Here is an 18045-nt window from a genome sequence, read left to right as displayed (position 1 = left end):
TAGAGCCGGAGCCCAGCTCTTAACGACTGCCACCTAATGCGGTGAGGCAGCCGGAAGAGAAACCTAGCAAGAGAGACTTCAAGGGAGCTGGGGTCAGCCCTCCGCAGGGCCGGGAAGCGGGCCTGTCATCGCGGTGAGGTCTCGGAGACTTGGGGACAGAGACGTGACCCATTTGGAGCCCCCATCACGTGGGCGCCGAACATCCTCGACGGTCTTGGCGGAGGACGTCGCGGGGAGCCGCGCGCCTCCCCTGGGGCCCTGCCTTTGACCCGGGCCCCGGACGCCCAGAGGCGCGCGGCGCGAGGCTTGGAGGTGGGGTCTCCCCTGCGCGGCAGGGCGGTGCCCTCGTGCGGCCCGCCCCGCCCCGCAGCAGGTGCGGCGTCCCGCCAACAAGACGCACCCGCGGCGGCTCGCGGCTTCCGTGCGCGCGCTCCAGCTCAGGCCGGCCCGCGGATGTCCGGGTGATCTAAGCCTCTTCCTGCAACAGGTGAGCGCCCCGAGGGGCTCCCAGCTCACACCCTCCGCGGGCACCCGCCGCGGTCGCCGCCCTGGGCTCAGGTGCAAGCCGAAGGTGCGGGGTGCGGGGTGGGATTCGGGGCTTCTCCCCAGGAGCGACCAAGTTTGACCTACGCCACTTGGGAGGCAGATGGACACCCCGTCCCTGAGCCACTGACCCCCACGGGCTGCCGGGCGGGGGCGTTCGGGTGGCTCTGTGACCCCTTCCTCCAGGTAGCACGGGCTCCCAGGCAGTGGTTCGTGGGGTCTGGGCCGTCCGTCCGGGTGGGGGTGGGGCGCGGGTGATGTGGCGGCTCAGAGGCGAGCAGAGGGAGCGCACCCGGAGCCAGGTAGCCGAGCTGGAAAGCCAGCCCTCCCGCTCAGGCTTCAGGCCCACCCGCCCCGCCTGCGAACCCTGCCCCCGCTAAGGCGAAGGGCTGCGCGCGAAGGGACCGGCTTGCCTTCCAAGTCGCCGCTGGGGATCTGCTCCCCTGGAGTGTCCTGCCCGGCGCTGGTCCCCGGGCGCCGAGCCAGCGTCCAGCCCGCACTCTGGTGCCTCCAGGAGCTGTCGCGGGGCGGGGACGCCGACTCCCAGAGTCTTGGCTTTGACGAGGAGCGGCCTCCGTTCGTGGAAGCCCCTCAGCGTAGGACCAAAGGCTGACCTCCGCCCCTGGGTCCGTCTGCGGCTGAACCGCTGCAGCAGGTCTCGGACCTCCGGTCCCTTTGTGCCCAGTATCCCGTGCGTGTTTCCTAAGGCCCCGGACGTTCGCTTTCACCACGCCGGGCCGTTCCCCCCCGGGGGGGTCCAGCTGCCGATGCCTGCACACTTGTCCGTTGTCACTAGGTCTTTCTCGGTTTTGTTTTTCAGGGTCGGGGGGTCCATTGTTGCAGCGAGAGGTCTCTTGTCCCCTTCAGTCCAGGACAGGTTCCCAGACTGCATCTGTTGGTCAGACACGGGCGTGTTGGAAGTGGCCGGGCCGGTTGGGTCCCAGGCTGCGCCTCGTTCTGGTGGTTTCTCCAGGACTGGCTATGGCTTCGTGGTCGTGTTTTTGGCGGTGAGAACGTGGGGGAGTCCGGTTTCACTGCTGACTTCCATTGTTAGTTCCGTTACCCTTTTCCGAATAAAGGCGAGGTTTCGCAGTGTTCCCAGTGTCTCTAAAGAAATGGCTTTTGGCTTTACTGACTTTGGGTATTGTGGTTCTAAGTTTTATCTCGTTTGACGCTTTGTTTCCTTCTATTTTTGGGTTTCATATGTTGTGCTTTTTCCAGCTTTCTGGGCTGAATGTTCATGGATTTTTCCAGTCTTTTTTCTAATAAATGAATTTAAAGTCCTACATTTCTCTCTAGGCATGGCTTTAGCTTAACTTCCAAAACCTTGATATATTGTATTTTCATTCTTTCGGTATTCTTCTCCTTTGATTTATCAGTTGCTGAGAGGAGTATTATTAACATGGGATTTTCCTTGGTATTTTTTGTTACTGATTTAAATTGTGGTAAAACACACATAATGTAAAATTCACCATTTTTCTTCAAAAATGTACAATTCAGTGGCATTTAGCACATGTATAGTGTGTGTAATCTTCCACACTATCTCATTCCAGAACACTTGTCACCCCAGAAGAAAACTCCGTACCCATTGTTAATGATTTTTACCTTAAGTGCATTGTGGTCTTAGAACATTTCCCGATTATCTAAATTATTTGAAATGTATCGAGATTTACTTCATGGTCCCTAAGTCACTTTTTTTTGGTAAAAAACCAAGTATTGTTTAAGAGATTCTTTTTGACGTGATGAGCACAGAGTGTTATATGCAACTAATGAACCATTGAACACTATGCCAAAACCCAATGATGTACTATACGTTGGCTAATTGAATTTAAATAAAAAGCAAAAACAAAAAACTCAATACTAAAAAAAAAGCTTCTATTTTCAGGAAAAAAAAATTCTTTTTTCCACTTTGATACATTAGTTTGTTTATTTTGATTGCTGCATTGTAGAAATATACTTAGAAAATTTCCAGCTTTTCACTGACACAAACCGTGGTGCAGAGAACATTCTGGAATGTGTCTCCTTGGTCACAGGAGACAACTTTTGAGTATGTAAGTAGAAGTGGTCTTTGATGATCTTTGGGCTGTTTGTTTCTTCAGCTTCACCAGATATCGCCAAGCTGCCTTCCGCAGCAGATGGGTCAGCTCGCCCCTTCCAGCTGCGCAGGAGTGCAACCCTCACTCAGTATCACTGACTTCACGCTGCTGCTTCCACCTGACTGATTTTAACTTGCATTTCCTTGGTTGTTCTTGCACTTGTTTTTCACATGTTTATTGGCCATTGTGGTTTCTGCTGGGAAAGGGCGTTCCCATCCTTTGCTCCTTCCCTGGTTGATTCGGAATTGTCTCATGGGTTGTATTTCAGACGCTAATCATTTGTCAGCTGTCTAGTTGCACAAAGGCTCCTATAGTGTGTGGCTTCCACTTTTTAAAATGCTTTTGCAGGAGCACCTGGGTGGCTCAGTCAGTTAAGTGTCCGACTCTTGATTTCGGCACAGGTCATGATCTCAGGGCCGTGGGATCCAGTTTGCCGTTGCCAGAGAGTCTGTGTGAGGGCCTCTCCCTCTCCCTCTGCCCCTCCCCCAAGCTGCACTAAATAAATAAATAAATACTTTAAAAAATGGTTTTGGGGGTGCCTGGGGGGCTCAGTGGGTTAAAGCCTCTGCCTTTGGCTCAGGTCATGATCCCAGGGTCCTGGGATCGGGCCCCGCATGGCCTTTTATGACCATTTATGTTATATCATTTGTCAGCATTTAATTCCTTTTTATGGCCAAATAATCTCTCCTATTTATCTGTTTGGGTCGTTTCTTTTTTGTTTTGGTTCTTACAAATAATGCAGCTGTGGACATTTGTGTACAGGTTTTTGTGTGAACCTATGTTTTCAGTTCTGCGTACCCCGGAGTGCTGGGTCATATAGTAACTATGTTTATATTCTTGAGGAACCCTTGCATTTTTTGGTTCGTATTTTCCCAATATATAAAATTTCTTTTTGTTTTTGCTTTTGTTTTCAGCCTTATGTTGTTATTGTAAGCACGTCTCCCTGGAAAACCTTTTATTGGATCTCCCCCCCACCCCAACTTTACCCAAATCTGGGTCCCCATTCTGCTTGGCAAGTTTAACCCATTTATATCTGTTGTAATTGTTTCATATTTGGACCTATTTCTGCCATTTTATATTTTCCCCTTTCCATTTTATTTTGTTTTCATTTTTTTCCCTTTCTGTCTTTTATTGAATACATTGAATTTTCTTATTTTTAAAATGCATGCATTCTAGTTTTATTCTTCTGCTGGTTAAGGTAACTTAGATCAGTAATTATTTTTAATTTTTCCTATCAACTTATTTAACTTATATCTACATCCTTTCTTTTTTTTATTATTATTTTTTAAAATATTTTATTTATTTATTTGACAGACAGAGATCACAAGTAGGCAGAGAGGCAGACAGAGAGAGAGGAGGAAACAAGCTTCCTGCTGAGCAGAGAGCCCGATGCGGGGCTCGATCCCAGAACCCTGGGATCATGACCTGAGCCGAAAGCAGAGGCTTTAACCCACTGAGCCACCCAGGCGCCCCTCTACATCCTTTCTTAAGACAGGTAAAGAACTTGGAGCATTCTCTCATTGTCTGGTCTCTCCTTTCTCTTCTACCAATCCCCCCCACCCCACCATTCACTTCTGGTGTATTGGTTCAGGGTTGTTCAAGACTCTACCTCCCCTTCCCTCCCTCCCAGTCACTGTGAATGATCAAGGTGGTTTCTCTTATTTTCATGCATCTCCACATTCTTGTGGACTTATTTATATTCTTACTGAAGGACTTTATCCAAGATTGATTTACTGAGGTCCTTTGTATAGAAACTTTTCTGAAATCTCAGAATATCTTTGTCTTCTTGCTTCTGGCCCTATTTTTTTTCCTTTTCTGTTATAAATTATCTGCTTTTTATCTCTAGAAGGCCTTCCATTGTTTTTCTTTTTCTTTTTGAGGTTCTTAAGTTAAACCATAAAGTGCTTGGTGATAGGAGGTGGGGCCTGATCTCACGGTACTGAGATCAAGACCTGAGCTGAGATCAAGAGTCTGGAGGCTTCACTGAGCTGCCTGGGCACCCTTGGAGGTGGGATTTTTATCATTTGGTTTGTATAACACTCACTGAGCCTTTGTCCTTGTCTGTCTTTAACTCTGCGACATTCTTGGGTATAGCAGATACGGCTGGTATCTGTTTGGGAGTCCCAAGTCTCACTTACCACTGCTACTCATGTAGCAGGAAGGTGCCATGTCCACGTCTTACCAGAGCTCTGGGTTCCAAGACCTGAGTGGCTTTCCCTGGGCACCTGCTGCTTCTCTGTGCTGCACTGAGGATGCCTGAAAGACTCTGTTCCCAGGGTACATTCTGTGGGATGCTGAGGAATGACCGTTGACTTTGCTGTCCGTCACAGCCACCCCCCCTTACCTCCTAGCTGAATCTGGCTGTCCGGGAGGCAGCCACAGTGGGGAGATGGCACATTGGAGGGGCTTGACTCTGCTCACTCTTTCTCAGTGATGGTGTCAGGACCCCCGGCCTCTGGCTGCCTCGATCTGCTCTCCCCTAAGGCCTCCTAATCTCACAGGCTACAGAAGCAGAAGGGACCCTGAAAACCTTCCCTCCCCCACCGTACTCTCTGCCATTCCCCATTCCCTTCCGGCACTGGGAATGCTATTGTGATTATGGTTTGCATATTAAAGGATTTTTTTTTAAGATTTGATTTATTTATTTGACAGACAGAGATCACAAGTAGGCAGAGAGGCAGACAGAGAGAGAGAGGGGGAAGCCAGCTCCCCGCCCAGTAGAGAGCCCGATGCAGGGCTCGATCCCAAGACCCCGGGATCACGACCTGAGCCGAAGGAAGAGGCTTTAATCCACTGAGCCATCCAGGCTCCCCTTAAAGGGTTTTTTTATGAAATATATTTGGTCTAAAAATAAGCACTTCATCTAAAAAAAAAAATCTGGGGGGCGCCTGGTTGGTTCAGTCTGTTGGTTAAGCATCTGCCTTCAGCTCAGGTCACGATCCCAGAGTCCTGGCATGGAGCCCCACGTGGGTTCCCTGCTCAGGGGGGAGTCTGCTTCTCCCTCTCCTTCTGCCCCTCCCCTCCCCGCTTGGGCTCTCTCTCTCTCTCTCTCAAATAAAATTAAAAAATAAAATTTAAAAAAATCTGTGCAACACTTACAGAAGGTCTGCTCCTGACCTCTCAGGGCCTTACCTGTGCATATCGTTCTCTTGCTGCTTCTGTGTTATATCCTTTGCTTAGGATACCTTAGCTGTGGGTGCCTGGGTGGCTCAGCAGGTTAAATCCTCTGCCTTTGGCTCAGGTCATGATCTCAGGGTCCTGGGATTGAGCCCCGCATCAGGCTCTCTGCTCAGCAGGGAGGCTGCTTCCTCCTCTCTCTCTGCCTGCCTCTCTGCCTACTTGTGATCTCTGTCAAATAAATTAAAAAAAAAATTCTTAAAAATAACAACAACAACAAACCTTAGCCGTGAGGTAACTTGGTACCAGGTCCTCCCAGGCCTTCTAGTGGGTCACCGGAGTTGAGGATTGGTTACAGGACCCCTGCCACGGGTGTCCCCTGACTATTCTCTGGGCTGCTGTGGTTCTTTCTATCCCTGGTGTCAACTACCCTCGCTCCCAGGAATTTTCTGGTGCTCTTCACACTGGAGTTCCTTAATGCCGCGTGCGCGCCTTTCACCTCGAGAGCATTCCGAGCCCGGCTGAGGCGGGGCCGGCAGCCTTCCCCAGTTCTCCCTCTTGTCGAAACCAGAAGCCCTCCATTATTTTTTTTTTTTTTTTCAGAAATCCTCAATGGCTGATGTCGTTGACGTTCTTGTATTTCTGTGTGTTTATCTGGTTATGCTGAAGAGCTTTCTTGTCAGCTCTTTGAATAGATTGCCTACTCAGAAAAGCTAAGTCATCACTGCCAGTGATCCTTTCTATGTGACATCCCTCTTTTCTTTTTCTTGGCACGTTGCACTGACGCTGCATGGCCGCCCCTGCTTTACTGGGAAGGCCTCAGATGCGTTGCCGTTAGGTCTCACATCTCTTTGTCGTACATTTCTGGGTAGAACCTTTAGTGAGCGAAGAACATTTCCATGTGTTTCTAGTTTAGGAAGAGGTTTTTCTTTTTAATGAAGAATGGGTTGCAAATTTTTTAAAAAGATTATTTATTTGACAGAGACAGAGATCACAAGTGGGCAGAGAGGCAGGCAGAGAGGGAGAGAGAGGAGGAAGCAGGCTCCCTGTTGAGCAGAGAGCCCAATGCGGGGCTCAATCCCAGGACCCTGAGATCATGACCTGAGCCTGGTGTGCCTGGGTTGCAAATTTTTCAAATGTGTTTTGAGGGGCACTGGGAGGGCTCAGTTGGGTACGCCTCCAACTCTTGATTTTGACCACGAGGCTGAGCTGTAACCACACCAAGTGGGGGAGAGCAGAAGAGAAGGCTGAGCGGAAGCAACCTGGATTGCTGTGCACCTGCAGGAAGTCTCTGCAAAGCTGTTAGGGAATCCTGAAGCTAAAATCAACTGTTACAGGAGTGCTGGGTCCTCTGCCTCAGTAGCCCGGCTGTCCTGTGTCCTGGACTGGGAGGGGTTCATGGCCGGCAAAGCCTCCCCGGAAACCAGAGGGTGCGGTTCGAAACTTAGCAGCTGGCGCTGCTGGTCAGCTCGGCTCCCTGGTGCTGGAGGCCTGTGAGGCGTGTCTCGGTCCTGCTTCTCTCCGGAGGTGTGCGGGGCAGCACTTCTGTGGTTCGGGGGCCTTCCTTCCTCTGGGGAAATTCAGAAGGAGGAAGTCCGTGAGGTGAACTGCAGCTCCCTTCGCTGCGGCTGACTTTGAGTTTGCAGTTGCGTTCCTCCTCGTTCTCCTCCACGGTCCGTTCCCCGTGCCTCTCACCCCCTGTGGTCACCTTGGCATGTGCTGGCGGTTCTGCCTGGTGGAGGAGTCCCGACCTTCATCTCCGAAGGGTCTGAGCACTTCCTGGTGGGCGAGCCTGCTTGGCCCAGGTCTTTTCCGGGCTGGCGCAGGGCAGAATGCCAGGAGGGGTCCAGGAGGGTCACCTGGATTCCATGCACCTTGTTTCCCGTCTTCCTCGTGTGAAAACAGCCTCCTCCTGCTGGTCTGTTACCTGTGCCTGCGCGGGATCCTCTTTTCCTCCTGCTGCGTTCCTTCAGACATCCACCTGCCTGGCAGCTGCTGGAATGGTATTATGACAGTGGTCACCCCTTTGGTGACCGTGACTTCCAACCCCTCAGAGCCCAGAGTTGTGGGGTGAGAAGCACAAAATGGCACGTGGGGCAACTCCTGCTCCCAGTCTTCGTTCTGAGAACCATGTGTCCTTCCTGCGCAGACTCAGACCTAGACAGCCATGCCTGATGTAATAGAAACCCAGTGTCCTGACAGGTAGCACCTGTCCTTTGAGAATGTTTGCTAAACTGGCCTTTGAGCTGTGCCTTCAGGCCCCTGGAGCTTTCTGTGAGTCTGCTTCTGGAATGTAACCCCTCCCAGGGGCTCACAGGATGGTGGGCGCCCTCCTGCACCTGCTTCACGGCTGTGCGCCGGGCTTGCTGTGTGGGATCTCCCGGCCCGGGCATTGGGCATGCCGTCCAGCCCTGGGGACGGGCACGGCGGCGACTCTGTAGCCATCTGTCCCTGTGAGGACGAGCCACCAGCCCTTCCAGGAGGGAAGAGGGATCCATGTTGATTTGCTACCACGTGGTCTTCTGAAGGCGCAGCGCCATAATGCGAGCGCAGTGCTGGTCTCTGGTGCCGACCTGCTGGGCCTTCTGAGGCAAGAGCAGCTAGATCAGTCTCGATAAGTGACAGGCCATGCTGTTGGGGGCATCTGTTGTGCTCGCGTTGGGGTGGCTGGTGGCGAACGCTGGCTGATGTCGACTCACGGAGTCATTTTGCCTGCTTGGTTGTTCGGTGCCTCTGCCTGATGGGGAGCTGAGATGTGTGTATATATCTGAGTTTCAGAGGTTTCCGCTGGGCCTCCCTCCTGTGACAGCCCTTCCTCCACACCCAGGGACCTAATACATGCATCGCTTCAATGGCCAAGTTTACCAATGCCAATTACACATGCGGGGACCAGAGCGATGACTGTGGACTCTGGACTCTGCAGACCTGCGGCACCCACCGTGAGTGGGACTTCAGCTAGGAGTCTGTCTGGGACCTGACCCCGTGAGCCCCCACTCTAAGGAGGGGGCACTGTGATGAAACTCTGGGCCTCTGGACATCAGTGTCAACTCAGAGCCTGTGTCTAGTAGTCCTTTAGTATCTGGTGGGTCCCTTTCCTCCCAGTGTACAGTCACGCAAGTCAATAACCACACTTCCTTTGGGGGATGACTGTGGGGGGGATGCTCATGGGTTACGTGCTTGCTGTGATGTTACGGGATCTGTGGTGTGTGGCTCAGGTGTCCTTCCTCCTAAGAACCTGGGCACTTTTCCAGTCAGCGGGTCCCAGACAGGTTTCTCAGAAGAGATAACGTGTGTGACTCAGATCCCTGGAGTCACCTCAGCAGAAACCAGAAATAGAGATGTGATTATGTAGGAACGATCTGTGGATGAGCCTCTTGTCCACTGATGTGAATCCTTGTGACATACGTAGGTGACTAGCAAAGTTCTTGAGAAGTTTGTACCACTGCAGTTAGGATCCCAGATCAGTTTATTATGAATTAATCAAAAGGGAATTGATCCTGGGTGGGCCATACCTAATCAGGTGAGCTTTAAAACTGAAAGTTATAGTTCACAGATGCTTTGTTGCTGGCTTTGAGGAAGCATGCTGCCATGTGAGAGGAGGGCCCGTGTGAGGGAAGCATGTCCAGAACTGCCCGGCCCCTAAGAGCTGAGGGGAACTCCAGTTGTCAGGGACAACTGTCTTATAACTGTCTTATAGCCACCAGGAACTGAATTCTGACAAGCATACGGGCTTGGGAGACAGCCCTGAGTCTCAGATGAGATGCAGGCCCAGCTTCCATCTTGACCACAGCTCTGTGAGGCCCCGAGCGGAGGATCCAGCTAAGCTGTGCCCAGATTCCTAAACTATGGGCACTGACTGATAATAAATGGGCACTGTGTTTTGTTTTGTTTTGTTTTTTTGGGGGTGGGTGGGGGAGCCAGAGGGTGAGGGGGAGAGAAACGTTATTTTTTTTTTTAAATAAGTGTTCGCTCTTCTTCTTCTTCTTCTTTTTTTAAAGATTTTATTTATTTATTTGACAGAGATCACAAGTAGGCAGAGAGGCAGGCAGAGAGAGAGGAGGAAGCAGGCTCCCTGGTGAGCAGAGAGCCCAATGGGGGGCTTGATCCCAGGACCCTGGGATCATGACCTGAGCCAAAGGCAGAGGCTTTAACCCACTGAGCCACCCAGGCGCACCAACATTTTTTGTTTTAAGATTTATCTTGGGGTGCCTGGGTGGCTCAGTCATTAAGCATCTGTCTTCGGCTCAGGTCATGATCCCAGAGTCCTGGGATCGAGCCTCACATCAGGCTCCCTGCTTGCGGGAAACCTGCTTCTCCCACTCTCTGTGCTTCTGTTCCCTCTCTTGCTGTGTCTCTCTTTCTGTCAAATAAATAAATAAAATCTTAAAAAAAAAAAGATTTATCTTGGAATGTGCGTGAGTGGGGGGAGGGTCAGAGGGAGAGACTCTCCAAGCCGACTCCCCCCTGAACGTGGAGTCTGATGCAGGACTTGATCACAACCTGAGCCAAAACCAAGAGTCTGATGCTCAACCGACTGTGCTACCCAGGCACCCCAGGAGAGAGACTGGGCATGGAGACTGATGTGGGACTCAATTTCACGATCCTGAGAACATGACCTGAACTGAAATCAAGAGTCGGACACTTAACCGACTGAGCCACTGAGGCACTTTGAAAGCCGCTGAGACCCGGGTAGTTTTGTTTGCTGCAGTAGAACGTGAGTCTCTCAGCTCCCTGGGCAGGACCAGCATATCCTGCATTGGGTTATGCTAGGCCTTAACCACATGTAGTGCCTTGGCTGCCAGGAGGGGCGGGGGCGGCTTCTGAGGGGGCACCTGAGATGGCGAGAGGCAGCGCCGCGGCAGCGCTCCCTCTGCGAGCCCAGAGAGTCTGGGCTGGAGCGGGGAGAATCTCACCGGTTGGGCTCCCGACCCAATGGCTCCAGGTGTTCCCCACCACGCCCCTCACCTTGGCAGAGCAGACCTGCCTTGGCTGAGCATCGGGTCTCGAGCTCTGACGTTGAGGTCCGGTCTTGTCACTCAGCCGTGTCTGCCCTTCTGCGGCCAGTGGTAGGAGCCTCTTTAGAGAGAACCGCAAGTGCTGGGTGTTAGCGGGCGCTGGGTGGTAATCGCTGCCATCTGTGAACGTACCGAATCGGTGTGTTGTGTCCCTTAAACTTACACAACGTTCTGTGTTAACCGTATCTCAGTAACTGAAGAGAAGGAGCCTCCTTATACGCCGTTCAGGTTCAAGGCCCTCTCACTGGTAACAGCACTCAGTTTCTCACTAGCATCTACAGGGCATCCAGACAGTCAATAATACGGATGACCACTCTGCTGTTTCTGTCCCCCACACTCGTGCCCTGGATAGTTTTCCCATGCCTGCGTCACCACAGCTGCCACAGCATCCCTCCTCCCCAACCACAACATGCCCCCGGTCACCGCGGGTGAGAGCTTTCCTGGTTCAGCCATCACTGGGGACAGGATCTGTCCACGCCGTCTGCCAGCTGGGACCATGTCCTCTTCCCTTGCTGCTGCTGGTGAGACGGCTTCAAACCCCCGGTCTTACTGCCTGTTCTCTTAGCGCACTCTTGGTTTCGCTTGTGTTCGGCTGAGTCCTCGCAGAAGCAGACAGCATGGCGGGACTAAACGGGAGAATTTATTAGGAGGGATGCCCCTCTGATGGAAGATGTTGGCGGGGGAGTCGGAGCAGGCTGGGTGAGCCATCTGGCCCCAAGTGAAGGAGAGAAGTTTGGGTGGAAGCATCTTAGGCTTTAGTGCAGTGTCGGGAAAGTTCAGCACAGCCTTCAGGGCATTTTCTAGCCAAACGGAGCCACTGGAGGAGTCCCCTGTCTCCCTGGAATGGATCTGCCTTAGAATCTCTGTGGTACTCAGTTTCTGTCTGGGAGCGACCTGTGGGAGGTGGTCTTGGGGCAAACGGCAGCACGGACTTTAAAGGCGAGCAGCTGAGGCCCTCGGTCAGTTGTGTTCTGACAGGTTCATGGCCCCGAACCTTCTCCTTCGGTTAATCTGAACCCACTACCCGCAGTATCATTCTGGAACATTCCTTGCCATGTTCCTTGTTTCTTGGATCCTGGCTCTTTTTTGTTTTATTACCTAGTGTTGGTGGAATAGTTCCTTCCGTAGCTTCCAAAGAAAAGATGAATGGAGGCAATTTTTTAAAAATGGTGAATATCTTAAATATTTTTAAAAGACTTTTATTCATTCATTAGAGAGCAAGCAAGTGAGCACATGAGATGGGGGAGGAGCAAAGGGAGAGGGAAAAGCAGATTTCCTGTCAACCGGGGAGCCAGACACAGGACTCGATGCCAGGACCCCGAGACCGTGACCTGAGCCAAAGTCAGATGCTTAACCAACTGAGCCACCCAGGTGCCGCACATGGCCTGGATATTTTTAATCCATTCTTTATTTAATCCTTGGTAGTTAGGGTATAGAATTCTAGTTTCAAAATTCACAGAATTTTGAAGGCATTGCCTTTTAGCTTCTAATGCTACCATTTAGAAGTCCAGAGCCGTTCTGTTCTTGAACCTTTGTAGGTGAACTGTGTTTTCTGTCTGAGCATCTACAGCATCCTCTCCCTGTCTCCCGTGTCCTGAGATGTTAAAGCAACATGCCTTGATGTGGCTCAGTTTTCACCCAGTGAGCTGAGTGCTTGGCTGCTGCTCTCAGCCTGGAGATTCATGTTCTGAGCTTCTTGGAAATAGTATATTCTTTGGTCATTTTATTCTCTCTTTTTTGTTTTCTTTCTGAAATTCCCATGAATCTGATGTCGGCTCTTTTTGACTGAATCTCTGATTTCCTTTTCTTTTACCCTTCTTTGTCTCTTTGTCCTATATCTTGAGGGTCTTCACTTTCATCTTTCCGTTCGTACTTGTTCGACACATGTGCACCGAGCACCTGCGACAGGTGCCGGAGACACAGCAGTGAGCAAGACAGAGCCCTCGCTGGGTTTCGCTTTTTCTCATATGCACTTCTGTGCAGTAGTCGGAGAAAGTGGTCAGCTGTCTCTACTTTTCAGATGAGGTTGTGTGAGGAGGCAGTTTTCTTCAATATTTCATAAGAACTAAAAGGTTATGATTTCTATGACAATAAGTAGGTATTAATAAGATCTAATAAATGTTAATAATTTGATTCAGATTTGTTTTCCTAGTGTTTATTATAGCACCTAGTACATTTGAGATCCTGTGCAAGCCATTGGGGAAAACAGGAAAAAAACTGTCCTTTTAGAATAATGACGATGATGGTGGGCGGCAGGGCAGGCAATCGAGTAATAGCCCAAATGGGATAAATAAAACACAAGAAAGGAACAGAGTTCTGTGAGAGCATAACATAGAGGAATCTGAGCTAGAATGGCAGGTCACAGAAGGCTTCCTGACAAGGTGACCCGTGAATTGGCATTAATGAGACAGAGAGCCTAGAAGTGAATAGTCCAGGTCTAGGGTATGGCTTGTGCAAATGCCCTGTGGGGGGAGAGGAGCATGGTGTGAAAGGAGCCTAGAGATGCAGGGAGGACCATGTGGCCCTGGCCCTATGGATCACATTAGAGATTTCTGCCTTACCTTGAGAGCAACAGGAAGCCCTTGGCCCACTTGACTCAGAGGGGTGGTATGAGAATATTTCCATTTTGGAAAGATCACTCTGGGTGTGGTGTATAGAGCAGGTGATGGGAGACAGAAGAGGGGTTGGTCAGAGAGAAGGCTCCTGTAATAATCTAGGGGTAAGGGGCGCCTGGGTGGCTCAGTGGGTTAAGCGTCTGCCTTCAGCTCAGGTCATGATCTCCGGGTCCTGGGATCGAGCCCCGCATCGGGCTCTCTGCTCAGCAGGGAGCCTGCTTCCCCCTCTCTCTCTGCTTGCCTCTCTGCCCGCTTGTGATCTCTGTTTCTTTCTGTCAAATAAATAAAATCTTAAAATAATCTGGGGGTCTGACAGTAGCATCTTGGACCATGGTGAAGACAGAGGAGATGGAGACAAATGGATGGGTCCCAGGGACATTTAGGAAGGTAAACGGACAGGAGCCAGTGAGAGAATGACTGGTCATGGGGGCGGAGGAGCGTGTCCAGCTGGCAGGATGGTGGGGTCTTTCATGCAGAAAAGGGGCATCACTCTTAGCAGTGATATTGGGGAGAGCACAAGATTTGTCCCAGACATGGTGAGCCTTTCTGTACACATTCTTCAGCAACATTTTTATCAATTTCTTGTGTTGCATTTTGGCTTATATAGTTTGATATGTTTGGCAGTAAAAGTTCCTAACAGTGTCAGATTTTAAGATTTTTATTTTTGGGACGCCTGGGTGACTCAGTTGGTTAAGGGTCAGCCTTCAGCTCAGGTCTTGATCCCAGGGTCTTGGGACTGAGTTCTGCATTGGACTCTCTGTTCAGTGGGGAGCCTGCTTTTCCCTCTGCTTACTGCTCCCCCTGCTTGTGCTCTTTCTCTTTGACAAATAAATCTTCATTTAAAAAAATTAATTATTGAAATAATAACAATGAAAACATGGCCACGAAGCACTCAAAATTGTGGATAGTCCCTATTTATGCTCCCCCCCCCCCCGCCTTCCGCTCTCTGAAAGGAAAACTTGGCTTACAGCTTGGGGTGGATAATGAAATACTCAGTGTGGATGAGGGTCCGCACCATTATGAAATGTGTACTTAATGCTTTTCACCCAAATTCAGCTTTGCTGGATCTGAGTATCATGTCCCTTCTTCTCACACGTATTTGCTTGGTACATCTTTGCTCGAACTTTTACTTTGGAACAAAATTTTGAGTCATTTCTCAGTGGGTGGATTTATCTTTCCGGTCTGATACGAATTTTTTTCTTCTAACAAGTGACTTTATCCACCTTAAGTTAGTACCAGATTCTTGATCTTAGCTTTCACCTTTTTCACACTATCACCTTTTCTTTGCATGCTTGTTGTTTGCTTTGCTTTTCATCCTTTGCTGCAATGTCTTTCCCTGCGTAATTTGGAAAATTGACATTTTTAGTTCTCCTAGTTATTATCTTTAACTTTAAATAATATATTTAGGTCTGTATTTCCAGTTTTTCATCTTCAGAAATGGGTCAGGATACTGACTTCTCCTAGAAGAAGAAATAACCAGGCATTTCTGCTTTTTCCTCTGCCCTTCACCTCACACATTTGTGGGTGAATCTCTGAGTTTTTGTCCCCATAGCTTATTACTGCATCATGTATCCTCTACTTTAGGAGTGATGACAAGCGACATCCATTTTATGATCTTACTTTCGTGGGAAAGAGGAGGAGGTGGGTCTGTCTTTTTTTTTTTTTAAGATTTTATTTATTTATTTGACAGAGAACACAAGTAGGCAGAGAGGCAGGCAGAGAGAGAGAGAGAGAGAGAGAGAGAGAGAGAGAGAAGCAGGCTCTGCACTGAGCAGAGAGCCCGATGCGGGGCTCGATCCCAGGACCCTGGGATCATGACCTGAGCCGAAGGCAGAGGCTTTAACCCAACTGAGCCACCCAGGCGCCCAGTTCATAAAATTTATTAATATCATTTACATAGCTACCAACTCTGGAAATGTTTCTACTCTTGTTCTTGATAGTGGTAATTTGTGCTCCCCCTCATTAGTGTGGTTAAATATTTATGAATTTCATTGATCTTCTCAAAGTATCAGCTTTTGGCTTAATTTTTCTCTTTTTTTTCTGTATTTTCTGATATTTCTGCTTTTATCTTTATTATTTCTTCTTGTGTTCGCTTGAGGCTTGATTTGGTTTTCCAACTCTAGTTTATTAAGGCACAAGCTTAGGTAATGTATTGGAGACTTTTCCTCATTTCAAATATGAACATTTAATGCCATAAATTCCCTCTAAGCGCTGCTTTGGCTATACCCCACAAATTTGACATGTAGTATTTTCATTTTCTTTCCATTCTAAATGTATTTTTCCCCCTACATTTTCCTGTGATTGTCTTCTTACCCTCTTTTGATCCATGGGTTGTTTAGAAGTGAGCTACTTAAGTTTTCATGTATTTGAGGATTTTTAAGATCTTTGTTAATGATTTTTAATTTTTTTGTGGTAGAGGACAGCCTTTGCATGATTTCACTCCTTTTTCATTTATTAACTTATCTTACAGCTCAGAATATGGTCTATCTTTGTATATGTTCTTTCTGCACTTGAGAGGAATATATATTCTGTTGTTGGGTGCAGTGTTCTATAAATATTAGTCAGGTTACAGTGGTTGATTGTGTTGTTTAAATCTTCTATGTTCTCATTTTTTTTCTTAAAGACTTTATTTATGTGTTTGAGAGAGAGTGCAAGCAGGGGGAGGAGGGGGAGGGACAAAGGGAGAAGCAGGCTTCCCGCTGAGCAGGGAGACCTGAAGTGGGGCTCCATCCCAGGACCCTGGGATCACGACCTGAGCTGAAGGCAGAGGCTTAAAGACTGAGCCACCAGGCGCCCCCTCACTCATTTTCTGTTTACTTGCTCTATGAATTAGTGAGAGGGATATTGAAATCTTAACTACAGTTGTAGATGAGACTACTTATATTTCTATCAATTTTTGCTTCATGCATTTTGAAATTATATTATTAGCTGCATAAACATTTAGAAATATGTGCTTCTGATAAATTAATCATCTTATTATTGTGGAATGATTTGCTTTATTCTTGGTAATGCTGCTTGTTCTGAAAACTATTTTGATATTAATGTAGACACTCAGTTTTCTTTTTTTAAAGATTATTTATTTATTTATTTGACAGATGGAGATCACAAGCAGGCAGAGAGGCAGACAGAGAGAGAGGAGGAAGCAAGCTCCCCGCTGAGCAGAGAGCCCGATGCAGGGCTCGATCCCAGGACCCTGAGATCATGATCTGAGCCGAAGGCAGTGGCTTAACCCACTGAGCCACCCAGGCACCCCAGACACTCAGTTTTCTTATGATTTGTGTTAGCATGATATATATTTTCCATTTTTCTTTTTTTCACACTTTTATTTAAATTCTATTTATTAACATATAGGGTATTATTGGTTTCCGGAGTAGAATTTAGTGATTCATCACTAACATGTAATACCCAGTGCTCATCATAGTAAGTGACCTCCTTAGTATCCATCACCCATTTTGCTCATCCCTCCACCCACCACCCCTCCACCACCGCTAAGTTTATTCTCTGTAGTTAGAGTCTCTTATGGGTTGCCTCCCTGCACCGCTCCCCCAACCCCACTTTCCACCTGCCCTCCCTGTTCATCTCTTTTGCCACAGAGTGAAGGAAACAATCAACAAAACTAAAAGGTGGTGGCCTGTGGAGTGGAAGAAAATATTTGCAAATGACATATCTGATAAAGGATTATTATCCAAAATCCATAAAGAATTTACCAAACTCAACACCCAAAAAACCAAACAATCCAGTTAAGAAATGGGCAGAAGACACAAGTAGATATTTTTCCACAGAAGACATCCAAATGGCCAACAGACACATGAAAATGTGCTCAACATCATTCATCATCAGGGTAGCATAAATCAAAGCTACAGTGAGATACCACCTCACCCCAGTCAGAATGGCTAAAATTAACAACGCAAAAACCAACAGCTATTGGCCAGGCCGCGGTGAAAGGGAAACGCTCTTACACTGTCAGTGAGCATGCAGACTGGTGCAGCCACTCTGACGTAATGCAGAGAGTCCTCAAAAAGTTAAAAGTAGAGCTACCCTATGATCTAGCAGTTGTCCTACTGGGTATTACCCAAAGGATACAAACATACTGACTCCCAGGGATGCATGCATCCGGACACTTAGGCCAGCATTATCAACAACAGCCAAATTAGGGAAAGAGCTGATACCTTCCTCAAGTGATGAATGGATAAAGATGTCTCCTCTTTCTTGTTTCCTCCCTTATTTTAGATTATTTTATGATTCCATTTTATCTCATTCTTTGGCTTATTTTATTTTAGTGTTATTCTGTGATTTACAGTATACCTTATCTCAGCTTATGTTCAAATAATATTATACCACCTGACATAGAAGAATGTTAAAATAGTGTGTTTCCATTTCCCTTCCAACTTTTGTGGGATTACTGCCATACGTTTTAGCTTTATATTTATGAACCCACAACATATCTTTCTTCTTTTGTTCCAACCAGTCCATTATCTTTTAATGAGATTGAAAATGCAAGCCTTTTATATTTATCCACATATTTTCTGTTCCTAGTGCTCATCATTCTTTGGTGTAGATACAGTTTCCATATGGTAGCATTGTGCTGCCTGAAGAAATTCTTTTAACATTTCTTGCATTACTGTCTGATAATGATGAATTCTTTTTGCTTTTGTAGGC

The 18045-nt window shown here is 48.3% G+C and overlaps 1 long non-coding RNA gene across 1 annotated transcript in view; it reads left to right on the top strand.

The window, feature by feature from the left end:
• Positions 1 to 11: 11 nt before the first annotated feature.
• LOC309848284 overlaps positions 12 to 18045 on the top strand; it is a 76572-nt gene continuing 58538 nt past the window's right edge. Inside the window, exon 1 of the long non-coding RNA XR_014302941.1 lies at positions 12 to 487. This is a non-coding gene — a long non-coding RNA (uncharacterized lncRNA). The remainder of the gene's footprint in view (positions 488 to 18045) is intronic.

This window comes from Mustela nivalis, assembly GCF_964662115.1.
Source record: "Mustela nivalis genome assembly, chromosome: 14".
In the NCBI taxonomy this organism is placed as follows: Eukaryota; Metazoa; Chordata; class Mammalia; order Carnivora; family Mustelidae; genus Mustela; species Mustela nivalis.
This window is presented reverse-complemented; position numbering and strand designations above follow the sequence as displayed.